The following is a 7,395-nucleotide window of genomic DNA, read 5'->3' as shown; positions in this document are numbered from 1 at the left end:
CGATTCGGTTAACCGCTTGGTGCCCATTTACACACGGAAACATTTGGAAGGGAAACATTTTGTTCGGGGGTGAAGGACGGCCGCGGAAGAGGGAAGGGAATTTGTCTCCTGTACTGGCGACACGCTTTGCTTTTCTTATTCGTATTTCTTATCTTAAAGCAATTTTTGACAGTTGCTTCATTCGTTTACTTCTTTTGTGGAAGAAAGTTCTAAGTTATGTGCTGGTTTTCAATCAAACGGAAGATAACAACGATGACAAACATCCGAACGCTGTTTGGGAAATGTACGATTATTTTTGCTAGTAAAGTAGGTATAATTTAAAATAGTTATGGGATATGTTTATGTTGATTTTTAATTTTTCCCTGCATTTCTAGATACTCAAGTTAATTTTAAGTTAATTATTTACATATGAAGTATTTTTAATTTAATTTTTTTATTCAAGTATAAGAATTTATAAATATATTTCAATAAAAAAACAACAAATCAACAAATCAACCAGTTTGCATTTTTCATTCATATATTTAAAAAACTGTCGTCGAACGCTCTCTGCTTTACATGTAAGCGCGTGCTAGAATACATCCGAACCAGACGATGCTAAAGTATTAAATGTCAAAATGTTGCCGAAAACAATTTTGCCCGTGTGGCCGCGAATAAGACATGAAAAGAGAATTTCCAGTGTCTCCCTTCCAGATGTCTCCGTGTGTAAATCCGGTGTTGGCAGACGCTCCGCGCGGGAAGGCTCATTACTTTCCAATCAAACCCTGTACGCCCATATGTACATATACATATGTATGTGATTTACAAAATTAAAAGTAACGTTTATAGTTTTTATGAAGATTTTTGAAAAAGTAATTATGAAATATAATTAAAATAAAAACTAAAAAGTGAATGTACGGAGATCCTGGTTCCAAAATTTGAATCTGATGCTAAGTATCTACGGATCTTGTTGCAAAAGCAATCATTGAATAATTCAATGAAATAATAAAGCATTGTAGTCACCAGCGCGCTACAGGTATCAGAACGAGCTCACACATCAAACACACATATTGAACTCACACATCAACTGACCTTTGAAACATATGATGTATTTGTACAACAGCATGCCATATTATTCAATTTCCTACTCAGTCCACAAGATATTGAATTAATCTCATACTTTGCTAAAATGAGTCGCGCAACATGTTCGAGTGGACAGGGGATACCAGTACTGGCACCCCCCGTGCAAAATAATTTTTGTTCGAGATTGTAACTATATGTTATTATTTAATTAATGTTTTAAATCAAGCTCTTCTCGTTTTTCCTTGGCGTAAGCTTTCCAGGGCAGTTTGGCATCAATTGTTACACCCAGGTATTTACCTCGTTGACCTATGGGATTATTAACGCATGGGATATATAACGATTATTAACGAAGATTGGGTTGTAAGTAGTGATTTTTGGGGGAAACACCATATGTGCTGAATTGCTCTTCTTTAGCTATATTCTTCATTTGCTTTATTCTTCACAACAGCTTCTTGTATTTTATTCAAATGATACAGCATTGAGTAAGTAATAACATTGAGTCACAATCTCGAACAAAAATTATTTTGTACTGAAACTGCAAATATAAACTTTCTAGTCAAACAAGTTGCATGACTCATTTTTGCAATAATTCGGTATCATGTAGAATGAGCAGGAAATTCAAAACTATGGCATGCTGAGGTGCAAATATAGCAAAGGTGTGAGTAAGTAATATGTTATGGTATGTATGTTTGATGTGTGGGGACCGGCATATCCTTTTATTTTTTATTTCTTCAATAAATATTTTTTTTTAAATCTTCAGAAAAATATAAACACTATTTTTATATATGTTGTTTATTCCAAACAAACACATCCGTGCATTGTCCTCTTAAATTCCGAAAGGCGAAAGAAGGACAATGCAGGAATGAATAACAGCACCAACATCGGCATAAAAGTTTAGTTTTATAACTAACAGCACACAGAGCGCAAGGAAGATCGAAGGGAACCCAAATCCAGCTATACCGCCAATTAAATAGGAACCTCACACCACAGGTTATTATATCTACCTATTATTATAAATATAATTAATACACACTTATACACATGTATATATTATATACCCAATTGTAAAAAGAATAAATTAGAAGGATTGAAATTAACCCTATTTTTCATTTCTACGGAATCGGCCACATATCGTCGACATATCCCGAAATTTTGGTCCTTCGAGCCGGATTTCGGAAAAGCAGTGAAAAATATACCTGAAGTGTTCAATCCATTTTGAACCTCAACTCAAAATATTATATTAATCTACAAAAAAAAAAAAACAAAATAAACTGTAAGTACGACCCGAATAATTTCAAATATTTTATCATACGTGCAAATCAGAATTTTCCAAAGTAAAATTAAAAAATTTGTGATTAAGCTAGCTTGAATCGCTAGTTATTTTGCTATATATTCTGCTTTGCACTTTTATATACATACATATATATATATATAATATACATACATACCCGAAACAGTGCAGTATAACACCAGTTGCTCTGTCGACGGCGATTATTGCTTTATATTTTTAATAAATCATTTTAATCAAATATACACACCCACACGTATATAAAAACAAAGCAACATATTCCACCTAACAATTTGTTGGTATCAATATCAACGGTTAACCCAACAAGTACTCATAAAATAAAATTAACCAGTAGGAAATGGAAAAAGCGACCGAGTGGAAAAAATTGAAAACCCCCTGTAGGAAAAATTTGAAACGTATTCTCAGTTGCCTTTAGTGCATAAAAGAGGCATCTATCACGAATATTTGTTAAAATTTTGTAAAACATAAAAGTACGAAAATTCATTTGAGCGTTGCCTTCAAAATAATAATCGAACTCACTCCCTTCATTTCATTCGGTTGTAAATCTCACTCTTTTAAATAAGATGGAAGACTTTAAGATAACAACTTCTGATTTGATAGAATTCGTGGATGATCGTTTCCAGACCCTATCTGAAGACGAGTCAGTGTACACTTTAGAAATCAAAAGAGTTGAACTCGATTCTCTTTCTAATAAACTGAAGAAAGCATATGATGTTTTTCGCAGAGCCCCTAATAGTGCCGACGAGGCCATCGATTTAAACAAAATAAAAGATTCATATAAAAAATGCTATCAAATGCATCTAAACTGCTTAGCTTTAATAAATAAGGATGTGGACATTCTAAAGAACCCGAAACATACCCAAGCAATTAAAGAGAGACCTTCAGAGGTCCCTATGATGGATTTCACACCCACAGTTCATCTACCACCATGCGACACGGACATCTTTTACGGAGATTATGTGACATGGCCTACATTTAGAGACATGTTCACAGCCCTTTATGCCCATTATCCAAGGATAAGTAATGTGGAAAGGCTCTTCCGCTTGAACCAAAAGACCCGGGGCGAAGCACGAGAAGCAATTAGAGGCGCACCCTTAACGAATGATGGTTTCATACAAGCATGGAAAAATTTAACCGACCAATATGAAAACAAACGAATGCATGTGAATACCCAACTAAAAACTCTTTTTAATCTGCCACAAATAACACAAGAAACAGGCAACTCCATTAAAACCCTACAAAGAACGATAAACAGTTCTTTAACAAATTTGACAAACCTAGGGATAGACACATTAAGCTGGGACTCGATTCTAATATACCTTTGTAGTTCAAAACTACCTAAGGAAACCCTAGAAGCATTTGAATACACCCTCGAAGATAATTCCACAATACCCTCATGGGAAACTTTTGATAGTTTTTTGACCCATAAATATAAAACTTTGGAATCAGTAGGGAATTTTAAAGCTTCAGATTCAAAAAGTCACCCAGCCCAACCCACCATAAAAAAAAAGCTATGAAAAACGATACAACACTTTTCACGTCAACGTATCTAATAACTCCATCCCGGAAAAACAAAAAAAAAAATATTCCGAACCTAATTTCTCAAAAAAACCATTCGAAATAGACAGTTGCCAAATATGCAAAAAACCACATTCCATTCGTGAATGCCATAAATTCCTAGCCATGAGGATATTGTTACAACTGTTTGGCAATGTCGCATAGGTTCAGAGACTGCAAAAGCAAATACTCTTGCAGAAAATGTAATAAAAAACATAATACCTTACTCCATAGAGACTCAACAAGTCGAACCCAATCCCCCCCGGAGGGATCAAGAGTCTTAACTTCAACTCCTGATACCAACACAGATACCTTCACACCCACGCAAACCCCAAAAATAAATCCGCAAACCTATGCCAACATCATACAGTCCACTCTATCGACAACCCAAGACCCATTCAACCCAAATAGGAAGCAGATTTTATTAGGAACTGCCATGGTTCGGATAGAACATAATGGCGAAAGATTCATTACAAGAGCACTCATCGATTCGGGATCCGAAGCTAAGTTTATATCCAAAAAACTACAGCAGAATCTCTATATACCCACACACTCCATGTCAGCCCAAGTAAATGGATTAAATAACTCAGTTTCAGCAACACCAAAAAAAATGTGCGGAATTACCCTATACTCTCCGTTGAATACACATATTAGAATATCGACACAAGCATTTATTCTAAACAGCCTCACGGATAATTTCCCTCCATACCCACTTGACCCTAAGTTATGCCTTGAAACGCTTGGTTTCACATTAGCAGATCGCCAATTCCACAAACCCAGACCCGTGGACATATTGATTGGTAGTGATCTATACCCAAAACTTATTCTAGGAGGAGTTAAACAAAATATTTTAGGTTCACTCTTAGCCCAGGAGACAGAGTTTGTGTGGATTTTGACTGGCCCTGTAACCAGATTGTCTCAGTCACCAAACTTGGTCTCTTTTTACAATAAAATGAGCCCGGATAACCTACTTACTCGTTTTTGGGAGGTAGAGGAAGTTCCCAGAAAGCCCCTAGCCTCCCCATCAGACGTACTTTGCGAAGAAAGATATAAAAAAACTACACGTCGAAACCCCAACGGACGCTATGTAGTAACTCTACCCTTTAAGAACCCCGAAAACGTCGAAATTGGAGAGTCAAGACACATAGCGCTAGCTCAATACCTCAGAAATGAAAGGTCTTTACTTAAAAGGCCCGAAATTAAGGCGGAATATGATAAAGCAATTACCGAATACCTGAAACTTGGCCACACGAAGAAAGTTGAATATAAGCACGGATAAAACCACCTCATATTATTTACCTCATCACGCGGTTATTAAACCCGACCGCATAACAACTAAATTACGAAAGGTATTTAATGCATCAAGCCCAACATCTAATCGAAAGAGCCTCAATAACACTTTATATGTTGGACCCACTCTTCAAATGGACTTAGTCCTTCTAATTTTAAAATGGAGACTCTTTCGATTTGTTTTTAACGCGGACATTCAAAAAATGTATCGACAGCTTCTTGTCGACCCGCAGCACACCGTTTTCAAAGAATACTCTTCAGAAAATCTGTCGAAGACCCAATAGAAGACTTTAAACTCCAAACAGTTACATTGGGTATAAATTGCGCGCCATATTTAGCTATTCGAACCCTATTAAAGCTAGCCGATGACGTCCAAGATACGTCCCTATAGCATCGAGTATTCTTCGCAACGAAATGTACGTAGACGATGTCCTAACAGGAACCCATTACCTATCAACTGCTAAAAGAGCAAAAGATGAACTAATTTCTGCTTTGGAATCCGCTGGATTTGCTTTACGCAAGTGGACCTCAAATGACCCAGAAATATTAACAGAACTTCCTCAGGAACATAAATTAAACATGGAATTATTGAATTTGCCCGAGTTCGTCAATCCAAAATCCTAGGTATACGATGGAACTCCAAAAAAGATTCAATTTTCTTTCTCGTCCACCCAATCGAGAATAAACCCACCTACACCAATCGCGAGGTTTTATCAGCTATTGCCAAATTACACTGTGCGACAGTGATTTTATACTTTTATGGAGACCTAGTACAACTTGTAGGTATAGTAAAACTAAGAAAAATGGTATAGAAGAAATTTCCAATACACCCCCAAAATCTCATTTTATGGCCATAAAACCGTTTTTCAGTTGGTTGATGTGAAGAATCACTCCTAACTTCGCCAATTTCCATCCGATTTCAAATTTGTTTTTTTAGTTCGAAAGAACAAAAACAAGCCTTTTTGACAGTGTGTTGACAATTTTTCTGAAATGACATCTGACGAGACTATAGGCGGAAGTATTTGGAATTTTTTTATTTTTTCTCTATTTTTTCAACTTTGACATAATTTTTACGATATTATCCGATATTGAGAATTTTTTTTAGTACACTACTGTTATCGTAAATTTAATTTTGCTTCGAATGAGCTATATTTGACTGTAATTGAATTAAAATTAATAGAGTTGTGTGAGTTTTAAGATTTTATTTTTTTTTTTACTAATTTGGTATGTAGGTATAACTTACGCTAAATGGGAATAAGGACGTGTTTTGATGAACTGGTTAGAACTTACGAAAATATCTGACATATTATAGCACATTTTTTTTTCAATGGAAATATGAAAAAGCTCCCAAGTGTACCTAAGTTCACACTGTACATTTTTTAACAAAAGAAGTTTGTTAGTATAATTTAACCTTATTAAAAAGTTAAAGTTTTATTGTTTGTTTCATTAATATTCAAGAGATATAAATCAAAACGTTGCCAGAAAAGTCGAATTTCTCAATATTCTCCGATGATGTGGCATCATCAGCCTTATCATAAACCGGATGATTGTTATTTTTATAAAACGGATGTAAACGATCATCATTATAAAGCTCGAAAGCACATAAAGGATGCTGATGTTGCAACTGTTAAGAACCCCGTAGTCTTGGACGATATGATCGACTCAACTGCAGGAACTGAAGGAAGTTCAACTCATTGCTGATGACGATCAAACTGATAACAATAAACCTGATGATGAAGCATACTTTCCGTCTGGTTCTAAGTCTTCAGAACGACACATTGTATCAAATACAGATTTTCAGGACCTTTCTCGTGATTTACTTCTATCGGGAAGACAATTTGAAACGCTCGCTTCTCGATTTAAACAATAGAACTTAGCTGATGACGACTTCAGATGAATGATGATGATCGAATTTCATACAGAGAAGTATTCAAAACTGATGAAGAGAATGACAAATGTACCGTACCATACTAAACTCCAAAGGGCCGTTTCCAATGCATTTTTAAGTTTGGAACCAGTTCTCGTCAGTTGTCATTTCAGAGAAATTGTCAACACACTGTCAAAAAGGCTTGTTTTTGTTCTTTCGAACTAAAAAAACAAATTTGAAATCGGATGGAAATTGGCGAAGTTAGGAGTGATTCTTCACATCAACCTACTGAAAAACGGTTTTATGGCCATAA

The 7,395-nt window shown here is 35.5% G+C and overlaps 1 long non-coding RNA gene across 1 annotated transcript; it reads right to left on the bottom strand.

Moving 5' to 3' along the window:
* Nucleotides 1-537: 537 nt before the first annotated feature.
* Nucleotides 538-2,655, bottom strand: LOC129250043 (uncharacterized). The gene is made up of 3 exons (XR_008582799.1): nucleotides 2,508-2,655; nucleotides 2,118-2,304; nucleotides 538-2,063 (listed from the first exon to the last, which is right to left on the bottom strand). It is a non-coding gene; the product is annotated as an uncharacterized LOC129250043 (long non-coding RNA).
* Between the last annotated feature and the right edge of the window lie 4,740 nt (nucleotides 2,656-7,395).

This window comes from Anastrepha obliqua, chromosome 6 (assembly GCF_027943255.1).
Source record: "Anastrepha obliqua isolate idAnaObli1 chromosome 6, idAnaObli1_1.0, whole genome shotgun sequence".
NCBI lineage: Eukaryota > Metazoa > Arthropoda > Insecta > Diptera > Tephritidae > Anastrepha > Anastrepha obliqua.
The sequence above is the reverse complement of the archived record's forward strand: the minus strand, read 5'-3'. Positions and strand labels throughout refer to the sequence as shown.